The 19,790-nt window shown below is 43.3% G+C and overlaps 1 protein-coding gene across 4 annotated transcripts in view; it reads left to right on the plus strand.

Moving 5' to 3' along the window:
- Positions 1 to 438: 438 nt before the first annotated feature.
- LOC137385146 (protein NLRC3-like) overlaps positions 439 to 19,790 on the plus strand; it is a 43,714-nt gene continuing 24,362 nt past the window's right edge. For 3 of the 4 annotated variants that reach the window (XM_068060068.1, XM_068060070.1, XM_068060071.1), the window contains exons 1-2: positions 17,168 to 17,329; positions 18,300 to 18,389. The gene's annotated coding sequence lies outside the window, so the exon portion shown is untranslated. Of the gene's footprint in view, positions 600 to 17,167; positions 17,330 to 18,299; positions 18,390 to 19,790 lie in introns of those variants that run through there. The other variant, XM_068060069.1, reaches the window with a different exon arrangement.

A 19,790-nucleotide genomic window follows, 5' to 3' on the forward strand; every position in this document is an offset into this window, starting at 1 on the left:
TGTGCGTTTTATTCTGGTGTTTGATTCTAAGAATCGTGATCTTTATTCCTTGCTATCTGTGTCTTTTTACAGTCCGATAAAAAGCAGGCTTTGTGGTGAACAATGAAATCGGAAACACCCTTTTTCTGTGGGGTCTTCTGAACCATAGAATCATTACAGCGCTGAAGGAGGCCATTCGGCCCATCATGTCTCCACCAGCTCTCTGAATGAACAATTCACCTAATACTACCCCCGTGTCATCTCCCTGTAACCCTGCACATTCTTCCTGTTCAGATAACAATCTAATTCCCTTGTGAAAACCTTGATCAAATCTTCTCCCACCACACTCACAGATGCGGTGGAATTTCGTCATTGTTACCATACACAGAATCCATGACATTGGATAAAAGATCAATGATTCAGTTCAAATTTGAATGAGACCGTGTGGCATTCAGATTTTCCTTGCTCCAAAGAACAGGGCGTGTTGTATTGTAATGAAAAGTCTGAAGGTCATCTTTCTGACTGGAATGTGGAATTAATCTTTAACTAGGGTGTGTGCAGAACACCCAACTCTAACCCACCAGACACACTGGAACTGCAATCAGGAGACACAGCACAAGGTAAGGACCCTGAGTTTACTGAACACAATTATAGACTTTTTATGTACTCGTCACCTTTTCTCTGCATAGTTGTTCAAAGTTATTGATTAGTTGTAATATCCACAATGGATCGAGTTGGAAAGAATTGTTTTATTCAGAAATTAACTTACTGGAAGCAGCACTGTTTAATAAAAAACTTCCAAATATAATCTCGCCAGCTAACATTGTATTGTTGTAAATAACGTTTAAATGTATTTCTACTGTATGAAATGGTAATGGCGATAAAGTTAGAGTCCAGGATTCTTCAACATAACCCCTAACTATCACCGAAATTCAAAGTTTCCAGCCCTGAGTTTGGGGAGTGGAGATGCGGGTGGTTACAGGATTGCGGGTGGGGGCACTCTTTAATCCATTTAGAGTTCAGGATGTTCGGGTTCTTCAGTACCAAAGTGAGTCAAATACTGCCTTCTTAAGGGGAGTTGAAATCACCATTTCTCTGGAATTTAACTCTTGCGTTTGTGAATAAGTCCGAGTCTGAAGATTTCAGGTGCAATACGAACTGAACACCCTGGTTAGGTTATTGTTGGGTCAATGCTGACATTTAAAGGCACTATTGATGAGTCCATCTATCACTTTGCTGATCATTGTGAGGTGGCTGATTGGGTGATAAGTTTTGACTTTGTGGATAAGATACAGCCGGTTAATGTTTTATATTGTCCAATATGCCAGTGTCAGTTGCTTTGGAATTGCTTTGCTCGGACAGCTTATTATGGTGCTCAGCTCTTCAGCTGCTACTGGTGGAATGTAGTCACAACCCAGAGTATTCACTGTGTTCCACCATTTCAGCATCATCTTAATACCAAGTACAGTGAACTGAATTGGCGGGACAGTGAGTCAGTGAGGGTAGCAATCTCTCAAGGAGTTAAAAGAGGATTACTTAGTTTAGAGATACAGCACTGAAACAGGCCCTTCGGCCCACCGAGTCTGTGCCGACCAGCAACCACCCATTTATACTAATCCTACACTAATTCCATATTCCTACCACATCCCCACCTGTCCCTATATTTCCCTACCACCTACCTATACTAGGGGCAATTTATAATGGCCAATTTACCTATCAACCTGCAAGTCTTTGGCATGTGGGAGGAAACCGCAGCACCCGGAGGAAACCCACGCAGACACAGGGAGAACTTGCAAACTCCACACAAGCATTACCAACTTGGCAGTTTGCACTTCTCTTTTAAACACACGTGTTGTTGCCCCTTTATTTCAGGATAATCATGTTCATGGATCCACAGAATCAGGGTTAGTTCCTTGGCTTGAAGGAATTGAAGAACTGGGCAGTAAGACGACAGCTTATGTGGGAAAGATTATGAACAGCAGCAGGTTTCATGGTGGACTGTGTTTGTTGACAACACTACCACTAGGGGGCGCTGTTGTGGCACATGCGCAAATGCAGCATGTGCCACGAAAACGTCAGACAGCGACTTAAGGCAGCTGCCAGGACTAAATATGGCGCTGCTCAAATAATCACACGGAGGCAATATTATTAGAACCATGTTGTACAGGGCGGGGAGGACAGAGAAGATAGATCCAAACGGAGGAGTCGAGTGATAAGTAAAAAAAGATGTGTAAGCAAAAAATAAAGTAATATTGAAGAGGAATATTAGCCAACTGCTCGCCCAGTATTGTAGGGAAGTGTGCTAAGACTTATGCTGACATACCAGGGGGCATAGATTTAAGGTAAGGGGCAGGAGGTTTAGAGGGGAGTTGAGGATTTTTTTCACCCAGAGGGTGATTGGAATCTGGAACACTGCCTGAAGGAGTGGTAGAGGCAGGAACACTTACGACATTCAAGAAATATTTAGATGAGCACTTGAAACGCCAGAACATACAAGGCTACGGGCCAAGTGCGGGGAAATGGGATTAGCTAGGACAGGTGCTTGATGGTCGGCATAGGCTCGTTGGGCCAAAGGGCCTGGTTCTGTGCTGTGAAACTCTATGACAACGAACTTAAGATTGTAAGTCGTGCTTGCAGTGTGGGACATTTGCATGCACTGGATGAAAACGCATATCAATGCACAGGGGCCTATTCTTTGCAGACAGAAAGAACACATACACACATTGATCCTGTTTCAGCTAAACAAAATAAGCGACAGCCATTCGCTGGTTCATCCATCAGGGGAATGCATTGACCAATCAGAGTCAAGCTGCCTGGTTTAAATTTCAATCAAAGCTTATCAGTTAACTGTCAGTCACCATAAACTGTTGCATTCTCCGCGGCAACGCCCCTACCAATCAATCAGCACTGTCTTGCCATACAGTGTAATGTTGCTTCTTTCCCTTGCATTGGTATTCTTTAGAATTTTTTTTATTCATTCATGGGTTGTAGGCATCACTGGCCAGGCCAGCATTTATTACCCATCCCTAATTGCCCTTGAGAAGGTGGTGGTGAGCTGCCTTCTTGAACCACTGCAGTCCATGTGGGGTAGGTACATCCACAGTGCTGTTAGGAAGGGAGTTCCAGGATTTTGAACCTGTTGTCCTGATGAGTGCAAGATGCAAGGCTTCGACAACATGTCTCTATTTTCAGCAATACTAAATGCAAATTATAATTCTGAAATTCATGAACATTTCAGTTTTTCAGTCCCACAATTAATTGAATCTACTGCCAAATCTTTATTTAAATGAAATGAAAGGTAAATTTGAAATACCACCAAGAAAAGTTAGCTAGCCAATGATACAAAGGATTTGTTCGTTTACCACACACATTTGCCGATTAATTTCCAGTAATGGAAACCTGGAACCTGATAATCGTGGGTGTGAACATCCTGATCAGGGCCGAGACTATTACTTATTGACTGGAGATTGTCTCTCTGATTTTATGATCATTGCTCTCTTGCTAATAACTGACCAGCTTTATAAACTAACTGTAATGATGGAGAAGGGGATTGAAGTACTCCATGGGAATCCAGATCAGGGGAACATTGTAAAAAGCCTGATACTGAGATTAATAGAGCTGGGATTCTATATCGCATTATTGGTAAGTTAGAATCGGCTCCAAGAAACAGCTCATGATCTAAAGGAAAGGTAATTCCAAATAAATACCGTGTTAAATCAGATGGTTCACTTTGCCCTTTTCTATGAAGTGTGATCCCAATAAACTAACCACAGTCTTTGTCCCTTGCTATCTCTGCCCGTTTATAGTTTGATAATAGAGGGTTTATGCTAAACAATGAAACCGAATTCAGGATAAAGATTTGATTCCAGCTACAGAACCTGGTTTCATTGTGGGGTCTTCGGGACAGTTTGGGGGCAGTTTAGTCATTGTCTATGCAAGTAATTTTAATAACTGGTTAAAGGATCAGGGTAATCCAATCTGAATGAGATGATGTGCGATTCAGATTCAGCCCTGTGCCAGAGAATAGGGCGGGGAAGGGTTGACCTGATCAGGCTGAAGGTTGTGTTTATGACTGCATTGTGCAACTGATCTTTACCCAGGATGTGTTCATTACCTGCAGAACCCACAACACTGACTTACCCGGTGACTCTGGGGCTGGAATCAGGATAGTGACCAGACCAGCAATAAGCTGAGAACAATCATTGTGCTTTACTGTAGAGAAATGGACACATCACTTTTTATACAGTTTTCCCCTCATATTTTCCATCTGGGATTCAGATGGGTCTACGTGCCTGCAACTACTTCTGTAATTACTTAAGTACTTCCACCATTATATTGAAATTACCACCCCCTTCCCTTCCTAGTCCCCATGTTAGTTGATATTGTTAATGGCTTCCTCTCTTCAGGAACTGTCCTCCTCTGTTTCTGTTGTCATTACCCTCTCCTCAACCGAAACACCCTTGATCCCTCTGTCATTGCAAACTACCATCCTATCTCCAAACTCTCTTTCCTGTCAAACTCATGAACGTGTTGTCACATCCACAATGCATGCCCATCTTTCCAGGAGTGCCATGTTTGAGTGACTGCCAATCAGGTTTCTGCCCAAACCACAACACTGATGCAGTCCCTTATTAAAGTTACAAATGAAATCCTCTGTGACTGTGTTTGTTTGAAGTTCTTTCATGACCAGTTTGCAGATTTTGACATGGTTAACTACACCATCTTCCTACAATGCCTCTCCTCTGTTGTCTAACTTGGTGGGATGATCCTCTCCTGGTTCCAATGCTCTTGGAACAATAGTAGCCAGATAATCATCTTCACTCACCATCAAAGGTTTCTCTTCTTACTCCAGTCACAGATTTTTCACATGGCTTGTCTGACATCCAGTATTTAATGAGCATAAATTTACTTGAATTAAATAAATATTGCGGAAACCTAAACCATTGTCTTCGGCCATGATGTAAATTCTGTTCTCTGGTCACTGGCAACATCCCTCTCCCCGACAACTTCTGAGGCCGGGTCGAACTGTTTCCTACCTCAATGTCCACTTTGACCCTGAATTGAGTTTCTGAGCACACATCCTCTGCATCACCATGACAGATTATTTTCACTTCCTTAACATCGGCGACCTCTGCTCCTGCTTTAGCACATCTGCTGCTGAAACATTCATCCTTATCGTTGTTCCCTCTCGACTCAAGTATTTCAGTGGTCTCCTGGCCAGAATCCCAGTTTGACCCTCCATAATCTTCAGCTCATCCAAACCTCTGCTGTCTGTATTTTAATGCACAGCATGTCCCGTTCACCAATCAACCCTATGCTCACTGACCGACAGTGGCTCCCTGTCCAGCAAAGCTCTAATTTAAAATTTATCTTTATCATTCAGATCCCTCCGTGGTCTCATCTCTCTCTATCTCTGTAATCTCCTCCAGCCCGACAATCCTCTGAGATGCCTGCACTCCTCAAATTATGTTAGATTCCAGATTTTCACCATTGGGGCAGTGTCTTCAGCTGCCTAGGTCCTAAACCTTGGAATTACCTCCCTAAAGCTTTCCTCCCCTCTACCTCTCCTGCCCGTGGACACTCCTTAACACCTACATCTTTTACCAAGATTTTGTGAGATTTAGTTCATTAATATTTCCTGTGAATTGGATTCTGATGGAAGGTCATTGACCTGGAACACGAACACTGCTGTTCTCTCCACAGATGTTGTCTGACCTGCTGAGAATTTCCAACATTTTCTCTTTTTGTTTATGTCACTTGAAATGCCTGGATTACCAGCAGGGAGGAACAGTGCATGTGTGCAGGAAATCCAGGGTGTTCAAGGAAGCCAGACTGTGTTTGAGCCTGGCTGCTCTGATAGTGATTATTTAAACAAAATAATAATCAGAAAATGTTGGAAAGACTCAATAGGTCTGGCAGCGTCTATAGAGAGTGAAACAGAGTTAACAGCTCAGTATTGTGAGCCTCGAGTTGCACTGTGGGCGATCATGGTTTAACCTGCGCAGGTGTTCTGTAAGCAGTCGCATCTCTCTCCACTGCAGAAAGACCTGGACATCATTCAGGCTTGCGCTGGTAAGTAGAAAGTAAAGGCCTGCTCGGGTCTGCAAATGAACCAAGAACAAAGAAAGAACAAAGAAAATTACAGCACAGGAACAGGCCCTTCGGCCCTCCAAGCCTGCGCCGATCCAGATCCTCCACCTAAACATGTCGCCTATTTTCTGAGGGTCTGTATCTCTTTGCTTCCTGCCCATTCATGTATCTGTCTAGATACATCTTAAAAGACGCTATCGTGTTCGCATCTATCACCTCCGCTGGCAACGCGTTCCAGGCACCCACCACCCTCTGCGTAAAGAACTTTCCACGCATATCCCCCCTAAACTTTTCCCCTCTCACTTTGAACTCGTGACCCCTAGTAATTGAATCCCCCATTCTGGGAAAAAGCTTCTTGCTATCCACCCTGTCTATACCTCTCATGATTTTGTACACCTCAATCAGGTCCCCCCTCAACCTCCGCTTTTCTAATGAAAATAATCCTAATCTACTCAACCTCTCTTCATAGCTAGCGCCCTCCATACCAGGCAACATCCTGGTGAACCTCCTCTGCACCCTCTCCAAAGCATCCACATCCTTTTGGTAATGTGGCGACCAGAACTGCACGCAGTATTCCAAATGTGGCCGAACCAAAGTCCTATACAACTGTAACATGACCTGCCGACTCTTGTACTCAATACCCCGTCCAATGAAGGAAAGCATGTCGTATGCCTTCTAGACCACTCTATTGACCTGCGTTGCCACCTTCAGGGAACAATGGACCTGAACACCCAAATCTCTCTGTACATCAATTTTCCCCAGGACTTTTTCATATACTGTATAGTTCACTCTTGAATTGGATCTTCCAAAATGCATCACCTCGCATTTGCCCGGATTGAACTCCATCTGCCATTTCTCTGCCCAACTCTCCAATCTATCTATATTCTGCTGTATTCTCTGACGGTCCCCTTCACTATCTGCTACTCCACCAATCTTAGTGTCGTCTGCAAACTTGCTAATCAGACCACCTATACTTTCCTCCAAATCATTTATGTATATCACGAACAACAGTGGTCCCAGCACGGATCCCTGTGGAACACCACTGGTCACACGTCTGCATTTTGAGAAACTCCCTTCCACTGCTACTCTCTGTCTCCTGTTGCCCAGCCAATTCTTTATCCATCTAGCAAGTACACCCTGGACCCCATGCGACTTCACTTTCTCCATCAGCCTACCATGGGGAACCTTATCAAATGCCTTACTGAAGTCCATGCATATGACATCTACAGCCCTTCCCTCATCAATCAACTTTGTCACTTCCTCAAAGAATTCTATTAAGTTGGTAAGACATGACCTTCCCTGCACAAAACCATGTTGCCTATCACTGATAAGCCCATTTTCTTCCAAATGGGAATAGATCCTATCCCTCAGTATCTTCTCCAGCAGCTTCCCTACCACTGACGTCAGGCTCACCGGTCGATAATTACCTGGATTATCCCTGCTACCCTTCTTAAACAAGGGGACAACATTAGCAATTCTCCAGTCCTCCGGGACCTCACCCGTGTTTAAGGATGCTGCAAAGATATCTGTTAAGGCCCCAGCTATTTCCTCTCTCGCTTCGCTCAGTAACCTGGGATAGATCCCATCCAGACCTGGGGACTTGTCCACCTTAATGCCTTTTAGAATACCCAACACTTCCTCCCTCCTTATGCCGACTTGACCTGGAGTAATCAAACATCTGTCCCTAACCTCAACATCCGTCATGTCCCTCTCCTCGGTGAATACCGATGCAAAGTACTCGTTTAGAATCTCACCCATTTTCTCTGACTCCACGCATAACTTTCCTCCTTTGTCCTTGAGTGGGCCAATCCTTTCTCTAGTTACCCTCTTGCTCCTTATATATGAATAAAAGGCTTTGGGATTTTCCTTAACCCTGTTTGCTAAAGATATTTCATGACCCCTTTTAGCCCTCTTAATTCCTCGTTTCAGATTGGTCCTACATTCCCGATATTCTTCCAAAGCTTCGTCTTTCTTCAGCCGCCTACACCTTATGTATGCTTCCTTTTTCCTCTTAGCTAGTCTCACAATTTCACCTGTCATCCATGGTTCCCTAATCTTGCCATTTCTATCCCTCATTTTCACAGGAACATGTTTCTCCTGCACGCTAATCAACCTTTCTTTAAAAGCCTCCCACATATCAAATGTGGATTTACCTTCAAACAGCTGCTCCCAATCTACATTCCCCAGCTCCTGCCGAATTTTGGTATAGTTGGCCTTCCCCCAATTTTGCACTCTTCCTTTAGGACCACTCGCGTCTTTGTCCATGAGTATTCTAAAACTTACGGAATTGTGATCACTATTCCCAAAGTAGTCCCCTACTGAAACTTCAACCACCTGGCCGGGCTCATTCCCCAACACCAGGTCCAGTATGGCCCCTTCCCGAGTTGGACTATTTACATACTGCTCTAGAAAACCCTCCTGGATGCTCCTTACAAATACTGCCCCATCTAGACCTCTAACGCTAAGTGAATCCCAGTCAATGTTGGGAAAATTAAAATCTCCTATCACCACAACCCTGTTGCTCCTACATCTTTCCATAATCTGTTTACATATTTGTACCTCTATCTCACGCTCGCTGTTGGGAGGCCTGTAGTACAGCCCCAACATTGTTACCGCACCCTTCCTATTTCTGAGTTCTGCCCATATTGCCTCACAGCTCGAGTCCTCCATAGTGCCTTCCTTCAGCACAGCTGTGATATCCTCTTTGACCAGTAATGCAACTCCTCCACCCCTTTTACCTCCCTCTCTATCGCGCCTGAAGCATCGGTATCCTGGGATATTTAGTTGCCAATCATGCCCTTCCCTTAACCAAGTCTCAGTAATAGCAATAACATCATACTCCCAGGTACTAATCCAAGCCCGAAGTTCATCTGCCTTACCTACTACACTTCTTCCATTAACCCCTGCCTACTCTTTCCCTTAGTCACGCTGACTTCATTATCTAGTTGAAACCCGACCCGAACCCGACAGAACCACATCCGACTCGAGCCCGACCCGGCCTGAATCCTTTCATTCTTTCCCGCGATGGACCCGACCCGACCACCGGAATGTTCAGTTAACCTAGCTTCCGTTTTTCACTTTTTAAGAACATAAGAACTAGGAGCAGGAGTAGGCAATTCAGCCCCTTGAGCCTGCTCTGCCATTCAATACGATCATGGCTGATCTGATCTCGGCCTCAACTCCACTTTCCTGCCCGTTCTCCATAACCCTTCAACCCTTTACTAATTAAAAATCTGTCTATCTCCTCCTTAAATTTATCCAATGCCCCAGCATCCACCGCACTCTGGGATAGTGAATTCCACGGACTCACGACCCATTGGGAGAAGTAATTTCTCCTCATCTCTGTTCTAAATCTGTTACCCCTTATCCTAAAACTATGACCTCTCGTTCTAGATTGCCCCACCAGAGGAAACATCCTCTCTACGTCTGCTTTGTCAATCCCCTTAATCATCCTAAATACCTCAATTAGATCTCCTCTCATTCTTCTAAACTCCAGAGAGTAAAGGTTTAAACAGCTCAATCTCTCTTCATAAGACAAATCCCCATCTCTGGAATCAATCTAGTGAACCTCCTCTGAACTGCCTCCAATGCAACTACATCCTTTCTCAAGTAAGGGGACCAAAACTACGCAATACTCCAGGTGCGGTCTCACCAATGCCTTGTACCGTTGGAGCAACACTTTGCTACTTTTATACTCTATTCCTTTAGCAATAAATGCTAAAGTTCCATTTGCCTTCCTTATCGCCTGCTGTACCTGCAAACTAGTTTTCTGTGATTCATGCATGAGGGCACCCAGATCCCTCTGCACCAAAGCACGTTGAAGTTTCTCTCCATTTAGATAATAATTTGCCTTTCTATTCTTCTGACCAAAATGGATAACCTCACACTTATCCACGTTAAAATCCATCTGCCAAACTTTGGCCCATTTATCTAATCTATCTTGATCCATTTGTAGATTTCTTATTTCTTTATTGCAACTTACTGACCCACCTATTTTAGTGTCATCTGCAACTTTGGCTATAGTACCTTCTCTCCCTGCATCCAAGTCATTTATATAGATTGTAAATAGTTGGGGCCTAAGGACCGAACCCTGTGGCACCCCACTAGTTGCATCTTGCCAACCAGAAAAAGACCCATTTATCCTGACTTCTGTTTTCTGTGGGTTAGCCAATCCTCTATCCAAGCTAATAAATTGCCCCTAACCCCATGTGAACTTAGCTTGTGCATTAACCTTTTGTGCGGCACCTTATCAAATGCCTTCTGGAAGTCCAGATAAACTACATCTACAGGATCCCCATTATCCACTTTGCTTGTTACAGCTTTGAAGAACTCTAGCAAATTAGTCAAACACGATTTACCCTTCATAAAACCATGCTGACTCTGATGGATTGCGTTTTGACTTTCTAAATATCCTGTTATTACTTCCTTCATAATGGATTCTAACAATTTCCCAACGAAAGATGTTTAACTGGTGTATAGTTTCCTACTTTCTGCCTCCCTCCCTTTTTGAATAAAGGCGTTACATTAGCTTTTTTCCAATCCACTGGAACCTTTCCCGTATCCAGAGAATTTTGGAATATTATAACCAATGGATCCACGATCTCCATTGCCACTTCCTTTAAGACCCTACGATGTAGGCCATCAGGCCCTGGGGACTTGTCTGCCTTCAATCCCAATAGTTTGCTCAGTACTTTTTCCCTAGTGATGATGATTGTTCGAAGTTCCTCCCTTTCCATAACCTCTGCATTACCTGGTGCCATTGGGATGGTACTAGTGTCATCCACCGTGAAAACTGAAGCAAAATATTGATTTAGTGTCTCTGCCATTTCTGTGTTCCCTTCTATTAACTCCCCAGTCTCATCCTCCAAAGGACCAACATTCACTTTAGCTACTCTCTTTCCTTTTATATGATTATAGAAGCTTTTGCTTTCCGTTTTTATATTTTGCGCTAGTTTTCTTTCATAATTTACCTTTGCTCTTTTTAATTACATTTTTAGGAACCCTTTGTTGATCTTTAAAAATTTCCCAATCTTCCAGCCTGCCATTGGTCTTTGCAATATGGTATGCCTTAGTTTTTGTCTTTATGTTATCCTTAACTTCCTTGCTTAGCCATGGATGTTTTTCCCCCTCTTAGAATCTTACTTCCTCTCTGGAATATATTTTACTTGGGATAAATTGAATATCTCCTTAAACATCTGCCACTGCTCGTCAACTGTCCTACCTTGTAGTCTTCCTGCCCAGTCCACTAGGGCCAAATCTGTCCTCATGCCTATATACTTACCTTTGTTTAACTCCAGAACGCTCGTGTGAGACTCCAGCTTCTCGCCCTCAAACTGAATTTGAAATTCTAGCATGCATTGATCACTTTTCCGTGGAGGATCCATAACAATGAGATCATTAATTAATCCCACCTCATTACACAACAACAAATCTAGAATAGCTTGCTCTCTGGTTGGTTCCACAACATATTGCTCCAAAAACCTTGTGCAGATAAGCAACAAAATCTGTAACTGGACTTGAAAGGTTGTTTAAAAAGTACATTAAGATTGGAGCCACGTGCTGGAGGAGGTGAGCCGAAGATTGTTACCATAGAAGTTAGTGATTGTTTGGTCACTAGTTAAACAGAAACCCATGGAGTTGTGTCCAGACAGGTTGTCCCACACTGTACCAGTATCTGTATTGCTTAAAATAAACATAGCATTACCCGAAGGCTCAGAAAATATCATTATACATTACCTAGACTCCTGCTTTACAGGTTGAAATAGTTGCTGCAAGTTTATCCAGTGAGCAGCTGAGATACAGAGACGGGGAATGTCCTGAGAGATTAATTATTCTAAAAGATACATTCCTATATTAAAGAGGTTGTGCTCTACCTTCGATGGAATCACTCACTGCAGACTAGTGCGGAGTGTTTCCCGCCTTGACGTCCTGCCTGTCACTGGATCGAGTCCAGGCCTCTGGATTATTAGTTCAGTAATCTTTGAAATGTCTCTCCTTGATTTAATATTTTAATCCAGTAGGTCAGGTTTTGCAAAAATAAAATTAACTGATTTAAGACTGCTTCGTATTTAGCGGCATCTAATGAATTAAGAAATTAAAATATGTTCAAAATTATATATCAACTGTTAAGTACCAATGCCCAGATTTGTATATGAAAAATGCATCTTAATTTCATTAATTATCCATAAACACTGAGGCCACATTAAACTAAAAACAGCGATTTATCAGGTCTGACAATTAATTAAATATATTCCAAATTCAAAGCCTAATTCGTTGTCTTTCCCCTTTAACTCTCTTAATTTACTTCACAAGCCTCATTTACTTTCTTTATTCAATACAATATGTTTTGAGGCAGGCACGAGAAGTCTTTCCAACCCCTAACAGGACGCAGTCAATTCATTTGAAAACTGTGCAATTAAAGAAAAGGGCCAAGTTCCTATTCATGCAGATTGAAGCTGTTAAACTGCTTTTGTCACCAAGTATTCAAAGCACGGAGGAAAACCAAGAGATAAACCAAAACACAAAAAGTTACATTTGTATCAATGAAAAATAGAACTCATTAAAAACATCTTATTACATAACAGTGCAGCAACTGATTACATTGTAAATATTTCATTCAGATTAAAATGGCAAAGACTTTCAACACCCCTAGAATCAGGAAAGGGTAAGAAAGGGCTAACCGGATAATTATGAGCCTGGGACTGAGTTCTACTACAATGTATGCACAAACCGGTTATTGATTAGTACACAGTAAGTTGAAATACCAAGCAGAGTAGGAAGCACACTTCAAAAGATCTGCGGTTTCTAGTGTTTCACAAACAATTGTTACGCAAGGCTGTGACAGTGTTAGAGTGTGTCCGACCCGGTGCGACCCGACCCGAGCCCAAATGCCAGACCCGGAAGAGCAACCCGACCCGACCCCGACACGTCATCGGGTCCTGTCTGGTTTGGGTTGGGTAGCCATGCTCTAGTGGCAAGTAACATTCATGCCACACAAGTGCCAGGCAAAGAGCATCTCCAGGAAGAGAGAAACTAACCATCTCCCCTTGGCATTAAATGGCATTACCATTGCTGCATCCCCCACCGGGATAAACATACAAACATATGAAATAAGAGCAGGAGTAGGTCACTTGGCCCTTCGAACCTGCCCTGCCATTCAAAAAGATCATTGCTGATCTGATTGTAACCTGAACTCCACATTCCCGTCTACCCCCGATAACCTTTCACTCCCTTGCTTATCAGGAATCTATCTACCTCTGTCTTAAAAATGTTCAAAGACACTGCTTCCACCGCCTTTTGAGGAAGAGAGTTCCAAAATTTCACAACCCTCTCCTCATCTCTGTCTTAAATGGGCGACCTCTTATTTCTAAACAGTGACCCTTAGTTTGAGATTCTTCCACAAGAGGAAACATCCTTCCTACATCCACCCTGTCAAGACCCCTTAGAATCTTATATGTTTCAATCAAGTCGCCCTTTATTCTTCTAAACTCCAGCCTAGTCTGTTCACCCTTTTCTCATAAGACAACCCGCTCATTCCAGGTATTAGTCTCGTAAACCTTCTCTGAACTGCTTCCAATGCATTTCCATCCTTCCTTAAATAAGGAGACCAATACTGTACACAGTACTCCAGATGTGGTCTCAACAATGCTCTGTATAACTGAAGCATAACCTCCCAACTTATGTATTCAATTCGCCTCACAATAAATGATAACATTCTATTAGCTTTCCTAATTACGTGTTTTCCCTCATACTACCCTTTAGTGATTATGCACTAGGACACCCAGATCCCACTGCACCGCAGAGCTCTGCAATCTCTCACCATCTAGATAATATGCTTCTTTTTTTATTCTTCCTGTCAAAATGGCAATTTCACATTTTTCCACATTATACTCCATTTGTCAGAACTTTAGCCAGTCACGTAACCGATCTATACCCCTTTGTAGCCTCCTTATGTTCTCTTCACAACTTATTTTCCTACCTATCTTTATGTCAACAGCAAATTTGATAACCGTACCTTCGGTCCATTCAGCCAAGTCATTTATATAAATTGCAAAAAGTTGAGGCCCCAGCACCAATCCCTGCGGCATAGCACTCATTACATCTTGCCAACCAGAAAATGACCAATTTCTGCCTACTCTCTGTTTCCTGTTAGCAAGCCAATCTTCTATCCATGCCAATATGTTACCCCCTGCACCCCTCCCCCCCCCCCCCCCCCCCCACCCTCCACACAGTGAACTTTTATTTTCCACAATAACCTTTGATGTAACACCTTATTAAATGCCTTCTGGAAATCTAAGTACAGTATATCCACCGGTTCCCCTTTATCCACAACACATGTTACTTCTTCAAAGAACTCCAATAAATTGGTTAAACATGATTTCCCTTTCACAAAACCATGTTGACTCTGCCTGATTACGTTGAATTTTTTGAAATGCCCTGCTGTAACTTTTTTAACAATAGCTTCAAACATTTGCCCTATGACAGATGTTATTCTCAGCTGAGTGAAGCTCCCAACAACACCCAAGAAGCTCAACACCATACAGGACAAAGCAGCCTGATTCATCAGCACTCCATCCACCACCTTAAGCATTCACTCCCTCCACCACTGGCACACAATAGTAGCAGTGTGTACCATCTGCAAGATGCAGTGCAGCAACTTGCAAAGGCTCCTTTGACAGTACCTTCCAGACCCATTACCTCTTCCACCTACAAGGCCTAGGGCAGCAGATGCATGATGACACCACGATCTGCAAGTGTCCCTCCACACACCAATATGACTTAAAATTCTATCGCCATTCCTTCACTGTCACTGGGTCAACATCCTGGAACACCCTGCCTCACAGCACTGTGGGTATCCCTACACGACATGGACTGCAGCAGTTTATGAAGACGGCTCACCACCACATACTCGAGGGCAATTCGGGATGTGAAATAAATGCTGGCCATGACCACATCCCATGAAAGGATAAAATAAGAGCTACATAACACAGTGCTGATCAAAGGTGTGAGCGGGGCTATGGGCTCCGTGTTTGCCGAATGGGAGGAGCTGTCAATCTCCTGATCGTAGGCAATAGGAGGAGTGGACTAACTGAGGGTCATTAATTGATGCAGAGCTCTGGCTCAGTAGTGTCAGTGAGCATGCTGCACTCAGCTACCAGTTGTACACAGCTTCACTTAAATATCTGTTAAGGTAAATGAAGTGTCCCGGAATTTATCTCCAAATAATTCATCATGGATCAGTAAAGAAGGTTTCTGTCGATGAAATCGGTCAGTAACTTATTTATCTATACTGACCCATTTATACAAACACCCAAAGATTGAAGGGGTTCTATCCTTCATAAAGAATTTATTACACTATTGAATCTTCAAACTCCAATTCCCAATCACATCTATTGTATCTTGAGAGTGATCACGATAAATCCTCAAACTCCAATTCCCCAACAACATCTATTGTATCTCGAGAGTATGCCGATAAATCCTCAAACTCCAATTCCCAATCACATCTATTGTATCTGGAGAATGATCCCAATAAATCCACAGGCTCCAATTCCCCAAGTACTGTTCATATTTCTAAAGATAGTGATTTGATTTCTCTTCAGATTAAGAGTAGGCTGCATTTAATTACACAGTCTACTTTAAATCATTCAGTTACTGATTCTAATTTTCACTCATAGCTATTTTGCTATAGACATGTAAATGTATATTGTCCAGTTGTGCATGTAAATTGCCATTCACAAAAAAAGAAAAGCAAGTTCATTGCTGATGGCTTCCAATTTTACTCATTCACTGCATGCACTGTCTCTAATTGGGAACTGAAGAGACATGTGGAATGAACTGCATCTAATCAGGGAATGAACCTTGAGACATGGGGAATGAACTGTTACTAACTGGGGACTGAACCTTGAGACATGGGGAATGAACTGTTACTAACTGGGGACTGAACCTTGAGACATGGGGAATGAACTGTTACTAACTGGGGACTGAACCTTGAGACATGGGGAATGAACTGTTACTAACTGGGGACTGAACCTTGAGACATGGGGAATGAACTGTTACTAACTGGGGACTGAACCTTGAGACATGGGGAATGAACTGTTACTAACTGGGGACAGAACCTTGAGACATGGGGAATGAACTGTTACTAACTGGGGACTGAACCTTGAGACATGGGGAATGAACTGTTACTAACTGGGGACAGAACCTTGAGACATGGGGAATGAACTGTTACTAACTGGGGACTGAACCTTGAGACATGGGGAATGAACTGTTACTAACTGGGGACTGAACCTTGAGACATGGGGAATGAACTGTTACTAACTGGGGACTGAACCTTGAGACATGGGAAATGAACTGTTACTAACTGGGGACTGAACCTTGAGACATGGGGAATGAACTGTTAACTAACTGGGGACTGAACCTTGAGTCATGGGGAATGAACTGTTACTAACTGGGAACAAAACCTTGAGACATGGGGAATGAACTGTTAGTAACTGGGGACTGAACCTTGAGTCATGGGGAATGAACTGTTACTAACTGGGGACAGAAACTTGAGACATGGGGAATGAACTGTTACTAACTGGGGACTGAACCTTGAGACATGGGGAATGAACTGTTACTAACTGGGGACTGAACCTTGAGACATGGGGAATGAACTGTTACTAACTGGGGACAAAACCTTGAGACATGGGGAATGAACTGTTACTAACTGGGGACTGAACCTTGAGACATGGGGAATGAACTGTTACTAACTGGGGACTGAACCTTGAGTCATGGGAATGAACTGCCTCTAACCATGGACTGAAGATTGAGACATGGGAAATGAGCTGGCTATACCCAGCGACTGACTATCGGGAGACGTGGAATTCATGATCTCCTTGAACAAGGGACTGAAGAATTAATTTCTCACATGCTGTGGCTGCGGCTTTAAAGGGACTTGGAATGTTGGAGCACAGCTACTTGAGGCTGTTTATTAAATGAAATATTTTTTGTATTTAGTTTTGTCATCTTTTTTATTAATCCTTAGAGAACAAATGAACATTGCATTTATCTTGAAGGAAACAATGTTATTCTCATTTTCTGCCCTGCTATAATTAGATCTCCTGGTGAATGATGGAGTGATGAGAAAGGGCCACAGCGGGAAGTAAACAGGGATTGTAGACTGAGGAACAACAGCAGGAGAACCAGCAGAGGATTGTGAGAGCACCAACCAGAGAGAACCCTTCCCATTCAAAGAGCTGTCATAGATCAACTGGGGAGAAAGGCAAGAGAAAGTCCCATTTACTGTGAGAAACACTGGTCCTTTAGACAGTCCACAAAGGTTACAAGTGAGGCAGGAAGTGGTGAGACTGAGACTGACAGAGTCTGACCACGGGGAACAATTCTCCAGCATGAGGCCAAGCAATGGATTGTGAATGAGATCAGTTTCTGTCTCAAAACACACAGGATTGAGTGAATGTTGTGTGTATTTTAGAGTCAAAATGTTTCCCATCTTGGGGGCGGCATAGTGGCGCAGTGGTTAGCACCGCAGCCTCACAGCTGCAGGGACCCGGGTTCGATTCTGGGTGCTGCCTGTGCGCAGTTTGCAAGTTCTCCCTGTGACCACGTGGGTTTTCGCCGGGTGCTCCGGTTTCCTTCCACAGCCAAAGACTTGTAGGTGATAGGTAAATTGATCATTGTAAATTGCTCCTAGTGTAAGTAGGTGGTTGGGAATATGGGATTACTGCAGGGTTAGTATAAATGGGTGGTTGTTGGTCGGCACAGACCACCCATTTATACTAACCCTACAGTATATATGACATTCAGAATGTAACAAAATTTAATGCTCAAATAGTTCATTGCGTAAAACTCAATGAAGGATTAAGGAATAAATCAATGATTACCTCACTACGTATTTTCCTGTAGAATATTCCCGACATCAGCAACAAAGGTTGGTGTTGGCCAGCATTGTCCGAGTAAATTTTGCCAAGGAACACTCCCAGTGTAGAGTCTCGGCCGGCGGGCACTCAATTGTAGAGATCAACAGGACTCGCTGGATTTCACTGGGCAGCTGTCTGTGTCACATCTGGTGTGAAGTGTTGAGCGTAACACTTACAAAATGCCTGATCCCAGAGCTAACAGCTGTTGTACAGATGGGGAAGGAGGGATTTCATAGCATGTCTAAGGAGTCAACATGCTAGTTCTCATTTTAATATTTGTGTCTGTCCCTCCTATTAATATTGTGTCTATTACAGAGCATCATGATCTGGGAATCCCTGTCACCACTGTGGCTGAAGTTTTAAACAGGGAAGGAGATCCAGTGTCTTCACTGAGAATGGACACAGGTAGGTTCACAAAATTCTTTAAAATATAAGTTCTGTCCAGACAAATTGTCCAGGTCACCTGTGAGAATGTACAGCCCACACAAGTAGAGACATCCGGGCAGGAGCTGAGCAGAAAGAGGGAAGTGAGTGACCGACCATCCAGATGGGTATCGCAGTCACAAGTGTAGGTGCAGCCTGAGTACTGGAACCGTCCAATAGGTACCCGGTATTGATGACTGTACTGTGGATAGAGACAGTAACTGGGAACAGGGATTTCCTAAGGAGCAGTATGACAAAAGGGAAGAGGAGACCACCTCCAGTGGGATGGGTTGAGAGGCAGGCATGGAATTGAAATAGGAGAGTGACAGTAATGGGAGTTTCTATAGCCAGGGGAACACACAGACTCTTCTGCAGCCCTGAGCAGGTCCTGATAGTTACCTCCTTGGTACTAGAGGGAAGAACTTTCTGGAACAAGTGGTTGGAGATTGGAAAATAGCCAAAGGTTGGAAGCGATGTCACTCAGAGAGGTAAGATTATAGAGGAATTCTTAAGACTTTTTTTTATATTCATTCTTGGAATGTGAGCGTGGCTGGCAAGGTCAGCATTTATTCCCCATCTCTAATAATCCTTGAGAAGATGGTGGTGAGCCATCGTCTTGAAACTTTTTTTAAAAATTTGTTTTTGGGATTTAGGCATAGTTGGCAAGGCCAGCATTTATTGCCCATCCCTAATTGCCATTGAGAAGGTGGTGGTGAGCTGCCTTCTTGAACCGCTGCAGTCCATGTGAGGTAGGTACACCCACAGTGCTGTTAGGGAGGGAGTTCCAGGATTTTGACCCAATGACAGTGAGGGAATGGCAGTATAGTCCCAATCAGGATTGTGTGTGATCTGGAGGGGAACTTGCAGGTGGTGGCAGACCCATGCATCTGCTGCCCTTGTCCTTCTAGGTGTTAGAGGTTGCAGGTTTGGAAGGTGCTGTCAAAGGAGCCTTGGTGAGTTGCTGCAGTGCATCTTGTCGCTAGCACATACTAGGGACAGTAGCATAATGGTAATATTACTGGACAAGTGATCCAGAGTTCAGACTGATGCTCTGGAGTCACAAACTCCAATCCCACCATAGCAGCTGGGGAAATTTAAACTCCATTAATTAATAAACCTGGAATAAAAAACTAGTCTCAGTAATGATGATCATGAAACTACTGGATTGCTGTAAAACCCCATCTGGCTGCCTCATGTCCTTTAAGGGATGAAATCTGCCGTCCTTACCCAGTCCAGTTTCCCTGTGACTCCTGACTCACAGTAATGTGGTTGACTCTTAACTGCCCTCTGAAATGGCCTATAAGTGACTCAGTTGTCTCAAACCGCTACAGAAAACTCCAATTAAGATTTAAGATGGAGATGTCTGATTGTTTTCACTGGGCC

Source organism: Heterodontus francisci, chromosome 28 (assembly GCF_036365525.1).
Source record: "Heterodontus francisci isolate sHetFra1 chromosome 28, sHetFra1.hap1, whole genome shotgun sequence".
Classification (NCBI taxonomy): domain Eukaryota; kingdom Metazoa; phylum Chordata; class Chondrichthyes; order Heterodontiformes; family Heterodontidae; genus Heterodontus; species Heterodontus francisci.